Source organism: Myotis myotis, unplaced genomic scaffold, assembly GCF_014108235.1.
Source record: "Myotis myotis isolate mMyoMyo1 unplaced genomic scaffold, mMyoMyo1.p scaffold_m19_p_3, whole genome shotgun sequence".
Lineage (NCBI taxonomy): Eukaryota > Metazoa > Chordata > Mammalia > Chiroptera > Vespertilionidae > Myotis > Myotis myotis.
In genome coordinates, this window is record NW_023416335.1 from 146,548,668 (window position 1) to 146,571,539 (window position 22,872).

A 22,872-nucleotide genomic window follows, 5' to 3' on the forward strand; every position below is an offset into this window, starting at 1 on the left:
CCGGGCGGCGGGGGGCGGGGCTGGGGGCGGGAGGGGGCGGGGCCGGGGCCCCACGCGCTCCCGGGCCCCTGGCTCCAGGCGGGGCTCTGCGCAGGTGCTGGGGTGCGGGTTCGGGGGGCCCCTCCAGGTGCCTCCGCGGGCGGGTTCCCTGGGAACCGAGCGACCCGGCCCTGGGCAGTGTTTCCTTGGGCCGGGCGGGCGGTCTCGAGTTCACTGCGGGTGTGAAGGGCTCACAGGAGTTGGGAGGTGAACCGTGGATGTGAGTTGAGGACTGCTCACCCTGAGACCTGGCGTCACGCCTCACCGCGTGTGTGAGTGTGTGTGAGTGTGAGTGTGTGTGTGTGTGTGTGTGTGTGTGAGTGTGTGTGTTGGGGGCGGGGGGAGGGCAGGAAGGAGAGTCCCATAGAACCCAGATGCCATCATTCCAGCAGCTGCTAGAGCATTCGAGAATGTCGTTTCTATACCTGCCGTCTCTCATCTTTTGTGTCAACTGTCATCCAACATGCACCCCACTTTAGGTCCTCCAAGGAGGAAAAGTGGAGCTACAGAACCAAGCTCCCAAAATCCGATAAAAAAAGAGGCAGTCACCCTGTGAGTTTTTATGTTTAGTAAAAGGGATACGGGGATCCCCGAGATTTATGGGATACACATCTGGAACAGGACCGTCATTCTGCATAGTGATCACATCTTTCAGAGTCAGTGAAGACTGGGGCATGTGCATGTCCGTAGGCATCGGAATTGCTGGGTTGGAATTTGCCACCCCTGGCTGAGTGACCTTGGGCAAGGTGATCGCCAATGGCCTCCATGTTCTCATCAGGAAAGGCGGGTGGTGAAGAGTGCCTACCTCACTGAGCTGTTGAGAGGTTAGATGGTTTAATAATGTAAAACAGTGTACTGCGTGACACAGTGCCTAATGAATATTAGTTTTAATATTATTACTATTATCATCCACCTATAATCCAAATAGAAACTTGGAAAGTCATTATTTACTTTTTTATACCCCAGCTCCAATAGATCAAGTTCTAGCCATTTTAATTTCCAAATAATTTTTAAATCTATCTCATCTCATATTCACTGCCACCAAATATGACCTTCCTTATTAATGGACTCCTAACTGTATCCTTTCTTATATTATGTCATTCATGTCATGTCATTCAAACATTTGTTGTGCTCCATCTATGTGCCTACTGCTGGACATGGGAACAGAGACACCATTACAATCTCTAGCACAAAGAATCAGACACAGTGCAGGAGACAAATATGTCAATAACAACTAAGTGGAATCAATAAACTCAACGTGCAGCAAACTACTCAGGTTCCCCAATCTTGCCACACTCTCTCTGTCATCTTGCTTTTGCGTATGCTGCTCCTTTTCCTTGTTACATCCTGAACCTCCACCTCTTCCTTACCTACCTAATTCCTGCTTATCCTTTATTATGCAACCCAGGTATCAATTCCGTTGTCAACCCTTCCGCGTGGCTTGTCACCCAGCCCTGTCCTACCCACACACCCGTAAGAGGTAGGTGCCCCTAACTGTGTTCCCATACCACCTTACCGCTTTTTAGCACTTATCCCATAGAATGCTAGTTGTAGTTTTGTCTATTTTCCCAATTACTATGAGCTTCTTGAGAACTGGCACAAGGACTGGCTCAATAAATGCAGAATGAATGAAGGAAATACATGGGGATGTACTGTCTTGGTATATAAATGTTTAGAGGACAGGCCCTATGGTATACTCTGCATAAGATCTGAGATGTTGTGTATCTATGGGAAATAGTAAGCAATAGCCATATACCTAAGTCCTACATTGGTTTATTTTCAAGCCATCCATAAGGCTCTTTGGAATATATGTAGTGGTGTTTCCTTTTACATATTTAACCTGCTAGCATAGTTTGAGAATGTGAAGAGCGATATGAGTAGTTACCTATAATAACACTTAAGTGTCCTTGAAGCAGAGACCAGGGCACATTATAAGAATGTTAGACACTCAGAATCTCAGCCTGAAAAATATATAGAGCATGTGAACATCCTAAGTTAGATTGCCCAGCCATATGTTAAAGAGATGGACACTTCACAACTTTGTAAAGATAATGATAGATTTTGTAATGTGTTCCAGTTTGCCTTCTTTCTCTTTCATTAAAAAATAAGTTATAATATACAACTAATGTCAAATACAATATTAAATAATTTTTTTAAATCTTAAGGATTTCCCATCCATACCTGGGGCCAGAAAACAAAGGAGATGAGTGGAAATATCTAGAAATTGAACAAATCATTCTAAGGTTGTTACCCTTAGTTACAACTTTTATTGCTTGCTTGCCTCTATTTTGTTTTCAAAGTTCAGAAAATGTTGTATATTTATATGGTACTTTTCCTTTTCAAACTAACTTCACATAAATTATCTCATGAGTTCTTTACAAAAAATAATTTGCCATGTGTATTTGCCATGGGTAGAAAGAGTTATTCTTCATTTTTACAGATGGGGAGGTTGGGCCACCAGAGTTTGGGCTCCAGTCTTCAGAATGCAAGGTAATGTCTCACAAGCAAATGAAGTTAAAATCCTTTAGAAAGCACACAGGACTCCATGTCCAGCAGTATGGCAGTCTAGAGATTGTTCGGTTCTCCCACCAAAAGCAACTCAAAATGCTCGATAAAATATGTAAAACATCTTATCAAACATATCAAAAACATAAGAAGCCCTCAAGGGCCCAAACCAGGTAACCAGGAACCCCAACAGTAAATAATAGCAATGCAAAGGTGTTTGTTTTTTTTTTAAAGCTGGTTACAGAAAAAAAGGTACCAAGAGCAATCTGTCATTTCCTTGTCTAGCAAAATAGTAACTTGTGGGCCAGTGCTCACTGCCCACATTCCCATAAAATGTTGCCTTTGCAACTCCTGTACAAAAGCAGGGCTGTCTCTAAAGTGTCTTTCATTGGGTCAGTTGTGAACAGCACTGCAGTTCAGGCCCTTTTTCTGAAGTTGGAATAAACAACTGAAGAGATCTGAGAGCTGAGAGGAGCTCAGACTCTAAAAAAGCATGGTTTCCTTCAAAAGAATCACGTTAACAAGCCACATACATATAAGGAGATGTTTTGAAAACTGGCTTCAGATCCAGTTTATTTCGCAGACACACGAGTTACCATCCATTAAACACATTTATTTATTGCTTCTCTATGCCGGTACATAAATAATCTGCAGAAGGAGGAAAGAGAAGAAGAAAGGAGAAAATGAGAGGACTTCCTGGCTTCCCCATGGTGTTTCAGTTCTAGTTTATTTCTGAGGCTTCCTTTATCACTGCCCATAGATTCTATGAGAAATCCTTATACCCTTAAAATAATTCCTCCAACTTTGTTTAGATTTTGAATGGAAAATAATATATTTTCAGGGAGAGATTGGTTTTTATAGCAATTAAGAACTCAAAATAACAGTAGCTTAAAATAAAATGTATTCCTTTCGTGTAAGTGTAAGAGGTCCAGGGTTGGTATGGTACAGGCACAGACTCCTTCCATATGTGTCTCCACCGTACTGAACATGAAGTTTCTACCTTATAGTCCATGCTGGCTGCTCAGGCTCCAGCCCTCACATCCTTCTTTCCAGATAGTAGAAAGGAGTTGGGGGCAGAAAAGAACACACACCTCTATTTAAGAACACTTGCAGAAGTTGTATGCATCACTACACTTACACCTTGTTGGTCAGAAGTTAACTGTAAGTGATGTTGATATTAAGTGGCCGTGTCCCCAGCAGACAATCAGTGGTTCTAATGTTAAAGGAGAAGGGGAGAACAAATACTGGAGACAATTGGCAGTCTCCGGCTTATCATCTGAACTCTGACTTCGGATGAGAGAAATGGTGATGGGGTAGAATATGCAAATAGAGTAAAGGTATTGTAAGGAAATCATACAGTGTGTTCAGTGATGGTGAGCAATGCAGATTGGTTAGCACATGGAACGAGTATAGGTAGACAGATAAGGTAGGAAAATATGTGGGACTCAGATTGGAGAAGATCATAAATACCAGACAGGTAGTCCGAAGAGGGTTCCTGTAAGATTTTGAGCTGGAGAGTGAAATGATGAAAACAATGCTTTAGAAAGAGTAATGTGGTGGCAATACCTAGAATGTACTTGAGTGGGAATGACTAGAGGCAAAGACATTCAATAGGAAACTACCATGAAACAGAGAGTGCCTATACTGCAATAAAAACAGGAAAGGAGAAACATTTTAAGGGACGAATTTGCCTAATCATAGACCAGTGGTTGGCAAACTCATTAGTCAGTAGAGCCAAATATCAACAGTACAACGATTGAAATTTCTTTTGAGAGCCAAATTTTTTAAACTTAAACTATATAGGTAGGTACATTGTTATTAACTTAATTAGGGTACTCCTAAGGCTTAGGAAGAGCCACACTCAAGGGGCCAAAGAGCCGCATGTGGCTCGAGAGCCACAGTTTGCCGACCACTGGTCTAATGCAACAAGTGATATTCATTCTCTCTCTCTCTCTCTCTCTCTCTCTCTCTCTCTCTCTCTCTCTCTCTCTTTCTCTCTCTCTCTCTCTCTCCCTCTCCCTCTCCCTCTCCCTCTCCCTCTCTCTCTCTCCATCCTTTGCCTCTCTCCCTCTCTCCCTTCCTATACCCCTCTCTCCCTCCCTCCCCCTCTCTTCATGTTCAGCATCCATTATACCTTTTTGGGATCGGCACAATGACGTTATTTGGGGAAGTGCCTTTTTGCCATGTTCAGTTCCTGGGATTCAAGTAGAACCGAATTTCCCCCACTTGAAGGGCGAGCATGTGACTCAGGTATAACCAATTCAGGAATTCTTCTGGTCATTATCATTTCCTAACAAGCAAGTGACTCAAGCAGGACCAACATTCTCAGCCATTTCGTCCATTGCCAGCCAATGGAAAACGTGGCTGAGAATGGAACTAACAGCAGAAGGCAGATCTGAGAGATAAGAAAACCAAATGTGAGTCCTAATAATATCATTCGACTTCCGGGATCAAGCTGTGACTGAAGCTGAAGAACCTGAACTTCTTAATATATGAGCCAGTAATTTTCTCTTCGCGTCAGCCAGTTTGTGTTGGGTTTTTGCTGCTTGGAAATGAATATACAGAAATAAAGGCAAAGAAGGCATGACCTTTCCACGATTTAAAAACAATATCATCTACCTTTGTCATACATGGTATTAATAGGCATGGCACTGATAAGTTTTATCTGTTCCAAAAAGTCAAATCTGCATTCACAAAGAGGATGTTTGGTATGATTGGGAATGGTCACAAATCACCACCTCTTTCCACAAATGAGGAAACTGAGACCCGAACGATGAAATGACTTATCCAGAGCCACAGAGCGGCTATGTGGTGTTCTTGAACCCAGGTCTTTGGAATACTGGCCTATATATGTCCATTGTATCCTTCTGACACTTCAAATCAGGACATCTGAAAATGTTTTCAAGTACATTTGAAACGCATATAATACAAATACAACTCCCTATGCAGTGAAAAGGACAATATTCACTTTTGAAAGCACGGGAGGGCCAGCAATATTCACCAAAGTTTTGTGAGGATAGATAGATGGTCTTTCTGCACAATGTTGCTATGACTCATGCCACTGTATTTTTTCTATATATATTTTATTGATTTTTTTTTTACAGAGAGGAAGGGAGAGGGACAGAGTCAGAAACATTGATGAGAGAGAAACATCGATCAGCTGCCTCCTGCACCCCCCCCCCCCCCACTGGGGATGTGCCCGCAACCAAGGTACACGCCCTTGACCGGAATCAAACCTGGGACCCTTCAGTCCGCAGGCCGACGCTCTCTCCACTGAGCCAAACCGGTCAGGGCTGCCACTGTATTTTAAGAGAAACCAAGAATGCTGTGTTGGCCACTGATAACTGGACCTAGATAGATACTTGAGCCAAAAGCTAGCTGTGTAGTTAGTTTGGGTATGAGAAAGGCCAACCTTTGGAAATGGCATGAAGCTCTCCACAACAAGGATCCTCCATTCCATCGACTGGAATCAACCCAGAAAGTTTCCCTCTCTTTGAAAATATGAATGCTAAGAGTGCACAGAGAGGGTAGTCATGCAAGCTCAACTGGTAACCCAAATCAGCCTAAACTCCCCTTGATGGTGCCTATTACTCATTCTTAATACAGAAATACTGGGACTCACATGTCCTGTAATACCTAATAATTCCTGTATCTTTGCAATTATTCCTTTATGCGTGTACCGCCTTATTTACATGTACATGACAAATGCTGGGAATATGACAGAAAATAAGACAGTATCCCCATCTTTTGGCTCTTACATCCTAGTGGAGGAGACAGTCAACATAGGAATAGATAGGTAATGTAATGGTAAGTGACTATGACGAAAAATAAAGCCGGACTCATCACTCAGAACTTGGCGACATGGCCAGACATGGCCATAGCGGGGGCTGGGAAATGTAATCTCTAGCAGTCTGCGACAAAGAATGCTGAGATGGCAAAGGGGGATGTTACATTATATTGTAACTAACACCTTCACAAATTAACACATAATCCACCATATAGTTAAATTGGCCCTAAGGGAGAACTTGCCTGGTTAGTCAGATAAACATATAGATATAGAAAGATAAACATATAGATAACTTGTGTTTCTTGAGTCACTTTTGGAGAGTCTGGGACTTTTTGTCTATTAAACTTTGCCCTATTTTAATGTTGCCATTTATAAACATTTATTGTGTATTCACAGTGTGCTAAAAGCCACTCAATTGAATAGATCACAGAATATTTGAGTTAAGAAACAAAAATGTTTCTCGCAAAAAAGAATCCCTGCCTCACTACCTTCTCTATTGCTACATACGTTATGTATAAAAACAGCATGTATTCTATTACAAATACCAAGAATTCTCACCCAAATACCAGTAAATCCATCAATTAGTGTTACTGAGTAGCTATCTAAAAGGTGCAGTTGGTGAACCGCAGCATCAGAATCACCTGAGATGATTAGGGCTAATTACTAAAAAATTTTAAAAACATTAGAAGCAATTCATTTTTAAAAATGTTATGTTAATCTTCATTGGAGGATATTTTTCCCATTGATTTTTAGGGAGTGGTAGGGAGGGAGAGAGGGAGAGAGAGAGAGAGAGATCTATGTGACTCACGTGAATTGCTTTCCTCCCACACTCACCCAGACCAGGGCCAGGGATCAAACCTGCAACCCAGGTAGGTGCCCTTGATCTGGAATCATACCCATGAACATTTAGTGCACAGGCCAATGCTCTAACCATTTAGCACACTGTCCAGGGATGGAAGCAGTTCTTAAGATACTAAACTTTAAGAATCAATAGTAAAGAATATAAGGAAAGTTAAAGGATTCAGAAAAGTCCCCAAATTACAATCTAGATGGGATACCATAATATATACATAAAACTGTGATTTTTAAAAATATACTCCAGAGAAACTTTCAGAATTAAAATAGTAAAATAAATGCAGCATCCTCTACTCCACCTCCTGTCATAAATTACCTTGCAGTAAGGATAATGACAAACAAAAATCCATTTTCACTGAAAACAAAAGCTAAAACCCCCGAACTAAAGTATATCCCAAAGTACAGTGAAGAGCAGGAAGACTCTGATAAAAGATGTCGGTAGCTACAGAACTCAGAAAACATGACACAATTAGTGACTTACCTTGGGGGCAAAATCAACAATTATTCATTTGAATCAAGGGACTCAAGTACTGGATTGGAAGCAATGCCTCCCCTCAACCTGATTTATTATAAGAGAGGAGGCAACCTGATTTATTATAATATCTATATATATAAAAGCCTAATGTGCAAAGTGTCCCCTTGGAAGCTTGATCGATCGCTATGATGTGTGCTGACCACCAGGGGGTGGCGCAGAATGAAGGAAGGTCCAAGCCGGCAGCCGGGGAAGAGAGGCCCTGGCTGGCAGCCCGCAGCTGCTAGGGACGCTACCCGTGCATGAATTTCATGCACTGGGCCTCTAGTGTATTCTAAAAGAGCGTTGAAAGAGGAATGTTAGCCAAGCCATTTGTTCAGAAGCTCATGGAACACATGGCTCTAATAGACTGCAATGTGGGCAGCCCTGCAACAGCCAGTCAGTCTTAGAAATAGAAGCTGGAGGAACTCATCCACACAGCCTTTGTGTCATGAGGGGAATTCCTGTTAGGCTGGAGCAAGGTCCAGGCCCCTCCTCAGCACAAACCTTCAGCAAATAGGAGATCTTTGAAAATCTCTCCTCCTTCAAAGATGGGTAATCAATCAAAAAGGAACCAGCATACAAAGATAAGATAAAAGGAAGGAGGGAAGAGGAAAAAGTGGCAAATTGAATTCTCATCAAAAAATTGTTGCCATTAAAAAAAGAAATCTTTAACTATACATATAGCCATAAACTTTAAGGTAAGGGTGTTGCCCAGCTGGTATGGCTCAGTGGTTGAGCATCAACCTATGAACCAAGAGGTCATGGTTCGATTCCTGGTCAGGGCACATGCTCAGGTTGTAAGCTTGATCCCGAGTGTGGGGCATGCTGGAGGCAACGAATTAATGAGCCTGCGAGCCTCAACTTTCTTAACTCTACTTGTATTCATTTGAATTTTTTTTTAAATGAAGCAAAACTACAAAAGGAGCTCAAACATGAATTAAGAGAAGTGGGAGGGGAAAAACTATTTTAAAAATAAAGACAGATTTGGAAATACCATAAAGAGAATAAAACCACTGTTAAGAAAAAAACTAAGAACAAAAAAATATTTTTAAAGCGTTATGGAATACTCAAGAAAAACATGTAAAACGAAATAAAAATGAACAAACTGTTTAAAAGGATGAGAGAAAATTATGTAAATGAGAGACAAAAGAAATCCAATATATGCACAATCAAGACAGATAACCAAGAAAAGAATCTATATATTGGGGGGGGGGGGGGGGGGAGAAGGGTAGAGCTTACATATATATTTTGAGAGATTTTCCAGAAATAAAAGATCTAAATCTATAGATAGAAAGGACACATCATATCCCAAAGGAAAACAAAACTGGCACATAAAAATCAAACTAAGACCTATTCTAGTAAAGCTACTGACTTTTCAAAGCAAATAGAAATCTTTTGGGTATTCTCTAGATTAAAATGATCAAGATATCTGTAGGGGGAAAAATATCAAAATTTCTGACCCAAAAAATTTATACCTAAAAATGTTATACCAGAGAAACCTGTTAAAGTACAAATGTGATAGACAACATTTTTTAATGTGCAAGAATGTGGTTTCATGTACCTGTTATAGGACATTAGTTGAGGATGAATTTCACCCACCCAACCAAGATACTTAGAAAAAAAATATTTACTGTGATCATTGATTCCACTTATGTGTAAAATTAAGGCTAAGACAAATGTAAGCACTGTGGTCATAGAACAGAGGATAAATGTTATAAAATCCTGGCAATATAATAATGAAACAACCAATAGAAGTTAAGGAAGAAAAGAAGTAAGTATTATAGAAAATGGTATTTTTGGAGAATAAGGAGGGAAGGAACCGGAAATATACTGCTCACTGCTTTAAATAATGTTTAAAAAATAGCTATAATGTTAGAAAGATACATGTCTTTCATGTTAAAAAATAAATAAAACATGCATACATAAAGAATATCCAGGCTTCCACCAGTGTGCCTCAGTGGTTGAGTGTCGACCCATGAACCAGTCAGGCACATGCCCGGGAGCGTGCAGGAGGCAGCCTGTGATTCTCTCTCATCGTTGCTGTGTCTAACTCTCTCCCTCTCCCTTCCTCTCTCTGAAATCAATAAAAACATATTTTTTTTTAAAAAAAAAGAATATCCAGGCTGTATAGTGAAAAAAGTTAAACGAGCAATATAAACTAAAAGCATAATAACAAAAACATAACTTACTAGTAATATTTATTTTATTTTAAATTTAAGATATAAGCCCATGCGTCAAATGTATGGAATGAAATGCTATAAAGCAGCAGTATCCACCTAAGTGACCTTGACAAGCTGGAAACGTTTCAAGGGGTATCTCTGCTTGTAAGGAATTTGAGAAGTTAGGTATACATGCATATGTTTACCATAGGTGGGGTACTGCAATCAAAAAGTGGGAAATACTTCAATACTAATTCAAGACAAAAGAGAATTTGGATGCTCCTTGCATCAGGCCAGTTTGTGATTTGAGCTGTGTAAGAAAGATTTTTTTTCCTGGTGTAAGAATGGAAGTTACTGTGGTTGTCAACATTTTCTGAGCCTGTGCCCTTGACCCTCACCAGACTGGACAAAGACAAAGCAGTGTGTTCAGTTTGGGTTTCTTTTAATGTAATCAGAAGTCTAGATTATGGGCACTTGTTTAAGAGATTGTTTGTTTGCTTGTTTGTAAGACATGGTTTGAGGTCAAGGACTTTGGGGATGAAAAGGCTCTCAGAGACCCAACTTAACATACAGTGGTCCAAGAGATTGTCGTTTCTTGCTGGTCTGATGAAACATCTGAATAGACTGAGCTTGAAATCCCAGGGGAAAAGAAGACCTTTTATTTCAGGAAGTGAAGATCTCAGGCTCAAGTCAGGCAAATGAAGTGAGCTCATGGCAACTTTTCTAAGCTTCATGTAATTAAAGGCTTTGAGGAGTTGCTGTACTGCTTTGGTAAAAATAAATTCCAAATTTTGGACGACATATTTTGATGAATATGAAATATACTTTAAGTTTCTGCAGCTGTTTTTGGTGTGCAAACCTCAAGATGTGTTTGAGTTACCAAGTATCTCTCCTATCTGTGCAGCTTGGTTAAAGAGGAATTTCATTTTACAGACCTGAAAGGAAATTATGCTATTGAAAAAGACACAATCTAACTAGAATTTGAGAAGTGGCATATTAATCGCAAAATTGCCCTAAATTTCTGTCTACATGCCTCTCTTTCATGAAACTGCTGAAATCCAAGCTGATAGCAAGTCAATAACAACAATTTGGAGCAAAAATTCAGCTATAAACTGCTTGAATGCAGTCTCAAGAACTGCTCAAATACGTAACCATATTGTCATTGACATAATCAAAATTAATCAATAAGTTTTTGCTTTAGATAGGTATCTTTCAGGATCGGAAATACTCTGACATCATCCCCATGTGCAATAAATCCTGCCACATAGGCAGACACTTTGGCTGCAAGGAATGGGTATCTGTCCCCAATTCAATGCCGGCAATGCCAGCTCAAGGCCCAGATGATTCAGATAATGTAGAGCCTGACCTTGAGGCAAAGAACTGGAAGTAGTGTGGGAAATATCTAAAAATTGCTTAGCATGATATTTTATAAGGAGTAAATGAACAATGTAAACTCTTAATTAGTCTGTCTCTTAGGGTCTTGCCATTTCTAGTATATTGTAATTATGAGGCTTCACCTAAGGCTTAACCAAAAGAAATGAGGAATCCCTAGGTTTGGTAGGCTATATGTGCATTTTTATTAATAGTTGACTAAATAATTTTGAAGAACTCTTTATATATTATCCTTAAAAAATTCATAGTTTTGAATATCACTAGGAGAGAGAATTCAGGCCACACACATATGAGTTTCCAATTATCTATGAAATATAGACATCACTATTCTGAAGAATTAGAGACGGCTTCTAGTGTGAACATGACTAGCTATACTAGTATTTTCTCTTTGTATTTAAAAATTATTTAAGAGCTACAAGGATAAAAACACAACCTACATTTCCATTCCCCCAAATCCACAACCCCCCCCCCTTTTTTTTTTTTGGTAAACTAGGACAGAAGTATACTGCTCAGATCCTAAAACATGTACAAAGGTTGCCAAAAGCAGCTCAGATTGAAGACAAATTGTGTGGGAGAAAGGAGAGAGAAGAAGCAGAGACGAACTCAGCAGCAAGAAGGCCCAGCTTAGACCTTGCTAAGCGAACGTCTAACTCCTAAAGGTAAGGAACACACTCTGAGTTACAGAAACGTTATCCTTTGTTTGCAAAAGGGGGTGTGAAAACTGGGGCAAGCAAACCATGCTGGCAACAAAAGACCCTGCACCCAGCTGGATTAAAAAAGACAGTGCAATTGAGGCCACACAAAGAGTCACACAAATAGCCCATATTTGCAAGAAGCAATCTGTGCACACGCGGCACAGACCTGTGCTCAGTGAAAACCAGCTCCTTCCCACTGTGCTAGCAACTCCTGTAAATAGCAGGGCCAGTAAAACACTCCATTCAGTGGTGAGATTTAAGAAAGAAAGTAGCACAGCACCAATATAAAGATCTGTAACAGAAATGTTGGCAAAACTTAACATATAAAGGACACTTTACCAGTGAAATGTTGCTATGGCAGATACATTTTTTTAAAAATATATTCCCCTGAATTTGGGGGTCAGGGGGAATGCGGCAATCACCTCTATAAAAAAAAATCATAAAGCATAAATGCAGTATTTCAAGGAAGATACAGTGAAATAACAGGAGGTGGTGAAATGAGAAATAGAAGAGCTCAGAAGAGAAGCAGTAGAAAACACCAAGCCGTCACAGAAATGAATACAAAATTCAAAGGAAAGTGGGAAGGAAACTTAAAAGATAGTAATTAAGGACATCTGTAATACTCTCAACAATAAAGATTAAAAAAATAAAACAACAAAAAGATAGTGATTAATAACGAGAAAAACAAGCAAAATAAAATGAAAAATCAAATAAGAGAGATTAGAAACAAAATAACAAATATAGAAAATAGGCAAAAGAGATTGTTTTTAAAAAATTATAATTGGTGCCCCCAAGGGAAAAAAACAAAATAATAATACAAAACAAATATTTTAAAATATAATTGAAGAAAGCTTTGCTCAATTAAAAGAAAACTTAATTCTCTTTATTGAAAGAATGTATTGCATTCCAGGGACATTTTACCTGGTATAGCTAATAACTACAAAAGAGGAGAATATAATCCTTTCGGGAACATTACACGTTATCAAGTCACTTATAACGGGGAAATAGGATGTCCTTAGATTTCTGCACAGCAACATTCATAACAAGAAGACACTGGAGTAACATATACAAGATACTTAAGTACAAAAAGTGAACAGGAAGACTATATCTAGTGAAACTGTCTTTCGATCATAAAGACTATAGACAGTTTTTAATATGCAAAACCCCAGCTAACATTGTTACTATTAGCTTTTCTTCAGAAAACTACTAAAAGATGAACTTTAGACTAAAAAAAAAAAAAAAGATAATTGGCAAAACTACTGCAAAAACACTGCTTGTGAACATTGTATAGTTAAATGGAATCCTTCCATTGAGCCCTCTGGAATTCATCCGTCATCAGCTAAATCCCCTCTATCCTCAACCTGAGCATTTTGTTCACCTCCTTGTTCTAGAAACCTGGCTCTTCCCCGAGGCTACTGCTTCCCCTGCAACGCCTTGCGCAGTGGCTGCTTTTCTCCCACAGTCCTCCTACCTGGGCCTAGGGATGGGTAGGTCACCTCTTTGCTCTCACTGTCACTTTCAGACCCTTCTCACTCCCCTCCCTGAAATTCTTCAACTTTAAATCTCATGTTATCAGATTAGTTCACCCAATAATATTTACTTTTGCTCTCATCTATTGGCCTTTGGGTCATGCTCTCTTGTTTTCTCTCTCTCTCTCTCTCTCTCTCTCTCTCATTCTCTCTCTCTCTCTCTCTCTGCCTGTCATGTGTTAATTTTTGTTAATTATTATTAATTTCATCATTTAATTTTTTATTTTTTATTTATTTTTAATTACAGTTGACATACAACATTATATTAGTTTCAGGTGTGTGACATAGTGATTATACATTTACATACGTTACAAACTGATCACCCCAATAACTTTAGTATCTATCTGACTACATACATAGTAATTACAGTATTATTGACTATAGTCCCTATGATGTACTTTAGGTTCCCATGACTTCAAAATCTCAATTTCATCATTCTATTTTCTGATATCTCAATGTCTGTATTTCCAATTTACTCCCTTTAGTGGCCCAACCCCACCAATCCTTTGATCCCTAGTCAAGGGGGAAAAAAGTTATTCATTTCCGCACTGTTAATAAAGAAAGGTGGTGGTGGGAGCCTCTCCTGCCTCCTCAGCAGCACTAAGAATGTCTGACTGCAGCTTAGGTCTGCTCCCTGCTGGCAAGTGAATATCCCCCGAGGACTGCTGGGCTGCCAGAGGGATGTCTGATTGCCAGCTCAGGCCCAATCCCCTGAGAGCAGGCCTCAGCCAGCAGATGGTCATATCCTGAGGGGTCCCAGACTGCGAGAGGGCACAGGCCGGGCTGAGGGACGCCGCCCCCCTCCCCAGTGCACAAATTTTTGTGCACCGGGCCTCTAGTCCTAGCTAATAAAAGAGAAACATGGTAATTAGCCGTACCTCCGCTACCCTTCCCATTGGCTAATCAGGGCGATATGCAAATTAACTGCCAGCCAAGATGGCGGCCGGCAGCCAGGCAGCTTGAAGCGAACATGAGGTTTGCTTGCTTCAGTGACAGAGGACTCCAACGTTCCCCGCCTGCCGCTGCTGGCCTCTGAGCTTGCAGTTTGAAACATTGTTACAAATATAGAAGCTAAACAAAACCCCAGAAACCTGCTTTCAGTCAGCCGGGATCTCAGAGCTGGAGTTGAAACAGTGTTTTGATTATAGGACCCAAACAAACCAGATACCTGCTTTCAGCAGCAGAGGCCTAAGAACTGGAGCCTCAGAGCTAAAGCTGGCCCAGAATAAAAAAAAAAAAAAAAAGAAAGAAAAAGAGCGGTTGGGAGCTTCAGTCACCCGCCAGCCTGAAAACAGCCCTCAGCCTCTCATCCAGGCTGGCCAGACACCCCAGTGGGGACCCCACCCTGAAGGGGGTGTGACCAGCTGCAAACAGCCATCATCCCCTCACCCAGGCTGGCCAGGCACCCCAGTGGGGACCCCCACCCTGATCCAGGACACCCTTCAGGGCAAACCAGCCGGCCCCCACCCGTGCACCAGGCCTCTATCCTATATAGTAAAAGGGTAATATGCCTCCCAGCACCGGGATCAGCGGTGCCGCAAGGTCTCCTGGCCCCGGGATCAGCGTGACAGGGGGCAGCACCCAAACCCCCTGATCGCCCTGCAGCTCTGTGTGTGACAGGGGGTGGGGCCACAACCTCCCTATCCTCCCTGCTCTTCGTGACAAGGGAAGGCACCCCAACCCCCTGATCAGCCCTGCTCTGTGCCTGATAAGGGGGAGCTCCCCAACCCCCTGATCGCCCTGCGGCTCTGTGTGTGACAGGGTGCAGCACCCCAACCCCCTGATTGGCCCTGTTCTGTGTGTGACAGGGTGTGGCGCCCCAACCCCCCAATTGGCCCTACCCTGAGCGTGACTGAGGGTGGCATCACAACCACCCAATACACCCTGCTCTGTGCATGACAGGGGGCAGCGCCCCAACTCCCCAATTGGCCCTGCTCTGAGCCCGACCAGGGGCTGCACCTAGGGATTGGGCCTGCCCTCTGCCACCCGGGAGCAGGCCTAAGCCAGCAGGGCGTTATCTCCTGAGGGGTCCCAGACTGCGAGAGGGCACAGGCCGGGCTGAGGGACCCCCTCCTCTCCCCCGAGTGCACAAATTTTTGTGCACTGGGCCTCTAGTATATATATAAAAGCCTAAGTGACCGAATGACCAGTCGACTGGTCGCTACGACGCACACTGACCACCAGGAAACAGACACTCAATGCACAGGATTGGGCTCCCTCCTGTCTGGATCAGGCCTGTGGAGATCTGGCTGAAACCGGCTATCCGACATCCCCAAGGGGTCCCGGATTGTGAGAAGGCACAGGCCAGGCTGAGGGACCCCACTGGTGCACGAATCTGTGCACCATGCTTCTAGTCTGATAATAAAGTGGCATAATATATTTGCATTAAATATATTAAATAGTATCATGTAAAATAAAGGCATAATATATTATTCTGATTCTAAATTCAGTGGTCAGATGCACTTACTAAATTCTAGAAGCATTCTTTCTCTCACTCTGCATTGCTAGTCAAGCACTTTAAGGGCTAAGTTACATTAATAATTTTGTCATTCCTATTTGGTCTGATCAATATTTTACATAGTTTCATGCAGAATTTGACTTTTATTTTATTGCAGATCTATGTTATTAAGCTTCTCTGAGAAAGAAATCAACAGGGCAGTAGAATAAAGAATATTTGTATTCTATAATAATAAAATCTACTGTCTGAGAGGTTAGTTGATGCTTAGTGTTGGATTTAGTAGAGTCATTAAAGTTGCAGGTTTCAGAAACTCCATAGTTAAACAGTTTCGGGGAAGAGGAGGAAGGAAGGGTACCAGAGTGGTCTTTAGAGGCTGTGCAGTCTCCTGGAGACAGAGGGGACATCGCCTAGAAAAGAGGGGAAGCAGACCGAGTCCCTGCTGCTTCCCATGAGGGGTCATCACCTTCGAAACTGTCAAGATGTCAAAGCATTATCAAGACAAAAATACAAAATAAAAGAGCTTTCCTCTAAAACAAGCCTGAGATGTAGAAATGTGTAAAATTTCCCATGTGGCGGTGGTCGTCTTATCATTGAACACTTCAGACCCCCTGCCAGGGAACGCACAGTGCCCTCCGCAAGCTCCCACCTGGAGGCCAAGACCCGACTAATGACATCTGCTCAGGAGAGGGCTCCGTAAAGGCAGGCTGGGCAGAGTCAAATGCACAGAGTTTCCTTTCTTTCTTTATTTGATACACTGACAAGATCACTCAAATGGAAAGGCTTTGGGGCATATGCAAAAATGGAAAGTAATCGCTCCTCGTTGGGAGCCTCGCAGAGAGTCGCGCGCCTTAGCAATGTTGCAGACCTTCATCTGCAAAGCCAGCAGCTCCCCGTCAGGGGCACACGCTCAGAACCGCCAGACCCGGGGCCAAGTGCAACAGGGCATCATTAATGCAGTCACAGGATCAGATTAGCAACGCTCCAGACTGATTTTAAGTCAGATCTTCCCTTTCAAATTACCCTCCGCGCTTTAAATTTGACCTCCAGGAAGACTTGTATACTAGTATATTGTTGACGGGTAATTTCTATAATATGGAAAACTGGGAACAGCCGGCATGTCCATCCGTAAGGAAATGGCAAAATAAATTATGGCAGATCCATTCTCTAGAATCGTAGGCATCTGTTAAAAAGAATGAGTTTGATCTCAAAATGCTGACGGGGGGTAATGGCTGTGACTTTTTGTTAACAAAACAAATATCAGAACAATGTGTATACTATCCCATTTTGCAAAGCCAGTGTGTTGGATGCAATCGTTGAGCACCTTCGCAGACCGTGACCACTGCCTTCGCTGAGCTCCCTGAGGTGGCTGAAGTTCAAGTTGGTACCCTGGGCCTGCATAGCCTTTACTTCCTCCACGATGGGCCCTGTTTGGCATTACATCGTCATCCTAGATTTGGATGAAATGCCACACTGTGGAGCATGGGAACTGGCTTACTGAATGGCTGCCAAGGGCCGAAAACGTAAGGAGTTCCTTCCTCTGGGTGAAGCTTGGCTGATGGGAAATGAGGGGCAGGAGGGATCTGAGCAGAAGACCCGCTCCCCGCTTCCTGCAGTGGACTGCCCCGAGTGTGGCTTCTTGCAGCCTCTCCAGAGGAGTCCTGCGTGCCAAGTGGATACACCTGCCAAGCACCTGCTGTGTCGTTGCCAATCCACGTCACACCAAGTTGCTTTGCCTCTTTATTACCTTCCATCTACTGTTTCCTCCTCACCACCATCTGTGGCTGCGCTTTAATCCTTTTTTTTTGTCTTGTGGTTTTTTTTTTTAAAGCATTTTGCGTTTTTTTTTAATTGACTCTAGAAAGGGAGGAGAAGAGAGAGAGAGAGAGAGAGAGAGAGAGAGAGAGAGAGAGAGAGAGAGAGACATCAAAGTCCGAGAGACTTATCCATCGGTTGCCTCCCACATGCTTCCCAACAGGGGATGGAACCTACAACCTAGGTACGTGCACTGACCAGGAATTGAACTACGACCTTCCAGTGCACAGGAAGATGCTCCAACCAGCTGGCCACCCTGGCCAGGGCACTCACCTTAATTAATCCTTGTGTCTGCGTCTCCTGTCTAGAGGATCCAGGCCAAGAACACAAGCATACTGGATACTGAGGCTGCATCTACATTTTTGGTGAGTGTGTACACACACGTATGCATACACCTATGCCTTTGTTTGGAAATGCATAGAAATGTAAATGTGAAAATGACACACATCAGACCTTAAACCATGGTCTGCTTTTGCTGCTTATATTTTTTAATGAACATGTATAATTTTGTCTATTAAACTAAATAATACCATAAAATCATGCCACATATTAACAAGCCTAGCCTACGCTGTCCTGTTTTGCTCTTTAGCAGGCTTTAGTGTATTAACAAATCATTGCATTTCTCAGGCAAAATTAGCCTAGAAGATTACTAAACTTTAAAATCTGGGTGTGGCAGTTGACGGACTACTCCCCCTAATCACACCCGCAGACCCAGTCACCGCCACCCCCGCACACACACTTCTTCCTTGCCGGCAGGCTCCAGTTATGTTTGCATCTACCCTTCCAGTTGTTCCCCTGGTCATCTTGGAAGAATGTGGAACAGCCCTCTCTGTACTCTAAAAAGTGCAGAGAAGCAGGTCAGAGCCATGATGTCATCGGGGCAGTGTATTAGGCAACCAAGAGACTCCCTCAGAATTCTTGATTGTGAATAATAAATGGGCTCCCTGTTTGAGATTTTTAAATTGAGTATTTCATTAAATGTCTTCAAAAGCATCCTGGGCTGACTGTATGTATATGTATGGATGTGTGTATCTGGTTTTTGCATAATAACATATGCATACATATGTATATACGTGTATTCTGGTGTCATGTATCTCACTAGAGACTGAGGTAATAGCTATCTTATTGATCTTCATTTTTTCAGCCCCCGACGTGACAGAACATAGTAGGCACTCAGCAAACATTTCTAGAATTGAACTGATGAGATCCACTCATCTCAATCTACAGTTTGTATATTACACATCTGGCAGTAGATTGAAGGAATAGCTGAGAAGGGAGGGTACCCAAAATAAAATCTCAATTACTTCCTATTCCAAAGCCTAAGACTATCAGTAAAGTTACAATAAAAATAATCACCAAATTGCATTATTTAAATCCTTGTATTGCACTGGATATTCTAAAGGATAGCAACAAATTTCAATGAGAAATGAAAGATCAGACTCCTGTTTCCGTATTATTTGCAGAAATAACCAATGAAACACAACTTTTTAAAAAGCTCTGTCCTTGTAGGGTAACCCTAGTGTTTGAAGAGTGTAAGTCAGATATCACAACAACTGGACCTGACAAGTCGCCAACAAAGATCAAGGTTGGTGGTGGAAGTAGCAATTACCACCTGAGAGCCCTGACCTGGATCAAGGCTCGCGTCCTAAACCTGGCTGACAGCCTTCCCCTTTAGCAGCTCCAGAACAGCAACAACAACATGTAGCCAACTGTACATTACAGGCATGAGTGGGGGAAACAGTGACACGGGCAAATAACATTCATTTGTGCAATTTTTGATACGCCCGTCTATGTGCCAGGCGATGTTCTAAGTGCTTGGAGTTCAGCAGTGAAGCAAAGGGATAAAAATCTCCACCCACATGCGGTTTATGCGCTCGTGTTGGGGGAAGTGGGTTGGGAGGGGCGTTTACCAAAAATTTCAAAAATTCGTTTTAGCCTTTAGTTTTCTAGCAAGGCTAGCTCTGATTTAAAACAAAAACAAACAAACAACAACAACAAAAAACTTGTCAAAGCAACAAAGCTCTGTTATTTCCTTCTCCCAACACTCTCTTTCTAGTCCTGCCTGGTCCTTTTTGCATCATGCTTAGCAGCTTCCCCACCCTCAACCCCTCCAAACTACTTACTCTGGGCTGTGTGTCTGATCAACTGAACCTCACGCTAGTGGGATGGAGCCCACTAACTGTTTTCCCTGGTGTTTTCTCAACAGCTCCCAGATGGTTCAGATGATCAGCCAGCATGCTCCAATCCTCTCTCTCTTCCTTGTTACCACCCATCACAATTTCCCTAATGTGTGTTTTTCCCCCGGACGTGCTCACTACTATTATTGTAATGACTGCATAAGACTAACACTCTGATATTTGCGGAGTGCTTTGTGTTGAGGTGTCGGATGTATGAGCAGAGCATTTTCACGTGCAGTGGCCATTGCTGCCCCAAGGGACCGCGAGGGAGGTCTCATTTTCCTTTTTGTTCTCCTGAAGATGCTGAACGCTGGGGAAGCCGAGTCCTTTGCCCAGGGCCAGGCAGCTGGTAAGAGCAGAGTCCGCATGCGGATCCTCCCAGCTCCTGAGCTGTGCTGTTTCCCCTGTCCTTGTGTGCTCTCCTGTCCAGATAAGAATTTGAATTATTTCGATAACATTTCCTTATAACTCTAATGGTGGAAATGCCAGGCGCCAGAGTGGGCCGACAGAAAAGAACCCTGTGCCAGGTGTGTCTTCAGTATCTTAAATCAACTGGGTAGGTTTTCTGTTCCACCTTCAGGTAGAGCCAGAGCTGTCAGGCTCACTATCAAGTCATAGATGACTAATTTAGGCTCTCGAATACAGCCTGTGGGCCGTGTTTGTTGGCAACTGGGCTGCTGCTGGCTTGTCCCCCTTACGTTCTGGGTGTGGGGAGCCACACACATTCCCTCCACTCAGGAGTCAGCATCCAGATGGTACCGCTCTTTCCTCCCCTCTCCCCACATCTGAGGTCCCTAGTGTGGCCGTGTAACTTATTGTCCAAACCAGAGCAATATGGGAGAAACAGAGGGCACTCTGAATAATTGTGGCTGGACAACAGGTGCGAGCCAGGATTGCCCTGGGTCAGCCAGGCCCCTGCTCATCACCACCAGACAAGGGGTGAGAGCTTTCAAGGAAACAACTGACCGAACTAACGTTTGTCTTCCTCCCTTGGTCTGCTTCTGATAAAGGTTCCAGTGCACACAAACTTCTCCTTACGTCACACCAAAAAGAGGATTCCTGAGAGGGTGCATGCAATAGAATGCATAGGAAAGCTTGCTCATGAAGGAAACGGAATTCTTTGGAAATGAAAAAAAAAAAAAAAAAAAAAAAAAAAAAAAAAAAAGCCTTTCACAATGTACCTTCCCACCCCTAATGTAAGATGGTAAAATTTAAATTTTCTATAATAGTTTCTTACTAAATAGTAACCTACACGGGTCCTAGTTCCACGTGCTGGAATCTTTAATTCTCCCAGAATCCCTGGGTGGAGCAGAGCAATACAGAGCACACAGGCCGGGCTCTGCCTTGTTACGGCATCGCGCTCAACAGATGCTGCTCACCAGGCCGCCACATCCTTCCTCCTACAGGGTTTGTTTTGGGTTTAATGTAAAGTAACTTATACTCATTGCGCAAAAAGTGAACAAATATAGAAAAGTTAAAAGCAGGAAGAAAACAAGACATCCATCATCGTCACTTCACGAGGAATTATTACTGCATTCTGGTATATGTATTTGAAAATTATTTGTACTTCTACAGCTTTATTGACTTGTGATCATACTGTAATAAAATATACCTTGCTTTCTGCTTACTTTATATGACATGTATTTCCTTATGTTGTTATACATTATTTAAGCATTTTAAGTAACTACACAGTAATCTATTATATGGAGAACGTATTCTTTATTTAATTATTACCAACCTGTAGGGCATTTAGGTTGTTTCCAACTTCTTATTATAAATAATGCAACAATGAACACGTTATACTGAAAGCCTTCATGGTACCTTGTGTTATTCCTTGAAGCTGGAAACTATCTTAAAATATATTAACATTTTAAGATTCTTGTTAAATATTACAAAACGCCTCCCCCCAGGTTTTCATCCAGCTCACATACCCGTGAGCCGTGAGCCAGGAGACAGAGTGTTCTCATGTGCTGTCATATGGCATGCCTTTGTTTTCTAGAGAGCATGGTTGTTTCTCATATACTGGCGAACAAATTATATTTTCTAGTCCATGAATCATTTGTTCATATCATTTGTGCACCACAATTTTTACTAACAACACAAGTTAGATATATGTGTGGCATCCCTTAAAATGTTCATGTTCAGACTTGGTCAAAATAACAAAAAGATACACTAAGAATTATTACATGAATTGTGGAATGAGAACAACATACAGTTATCTATAGAGAGAAGTTAAAACGTGTATAAGCCACAAAATAATAGTCAGTGAGATCCTAACATGAATTTCCATCCTCATCAAGAATTGGCAAAACTGAGCGGGGGAGGCGGCTGAGATTATGCTCTCAGTCCTCGGCAGTGTGCCGAATTCTGCATTCACCGATTAGCTTCCTAAATGTCTTCCTCAGTGTCTGAACGCTGGATCACTGTCTGCCTCCTGTTGTAGGGGCTGAAGCAAATATTATTGCCATTTTTACAGATAAGAAAATGGGTTCGGTAAGACATGTAACTTGCTCAAGATCACACATCTGGTAAGGAATCGAGCCCTTCTCAGATTCGAAACCTCGTGTTCTTTCCATTAACATGCTTTTACTTGAAGTCAGATGCTTAAAAGCATTCAGGAAAAGAAGGAAGCAAGGGGCCTGAAAAAATGTACCAAAATAGCAGCCTTTAAGTACTGGAGATGCCTTAGCCAGACTGGACTGAGCGTCAGTAACATGGAAACATCCGTTTCATATGCGCTAAAGTATACTTTTTACCTTTTATAAAAATTCCCACCGGCCCACAGCCTGGTTCTTCTAGCTGCTGCTTTCCCTGGAAGGCCGCCTGGCACAGTGGTTAGGAGTGCAGCTCCGGAATCCACCTGCCTGAGCTTTCATCCCAGCCCTGCTGTTTGCCTCCTCGCAACCTAGTGTCATTATCAAGGCTCAGTGCCCTCAGTTTCCTCATCTGC

At 42.3% G+C, this 22,872-nt stretch overlaps 1 long non-coding RNA gene across 4 annotated transcripts; it reads left to right on the top strand.

Annotated features, from left to right (window-relative positions):
* Positions 1-105: 105 nt before the first annotated feature.
* Positions 106-21,087, top strand: LOC118650105. Of its 4 annotated transcripts, none has more exons than XR_004965860.1 (7): positions 106-591; positions 1,448-1,519; positions 2,205-2,282; positions 11,745-11,910; positions 17,230-17,453; positions 18,054-18,110; positions 19,952-21,087. It is a non-coding gene; the product is annotated as an uncharacterized LOC118650105 (long non-coding RNA). The 4 variants fall into 4 exon arrangements; XR_004965859.1 differs by lacking the exon at positions 106-591 and having other exon boundaries at positions 845-1,519; positions 19,952-20,271; positions 20,933-21,087; XR_004965858.1 differs by lacking the exon at positions 106-591 and having other exon boundaries at positions 845-1,519; positions 17,226-17,453.
* The last annotated feature ends 1,785 nt before the right edge of the window (positions 21,088-22,872 follow it).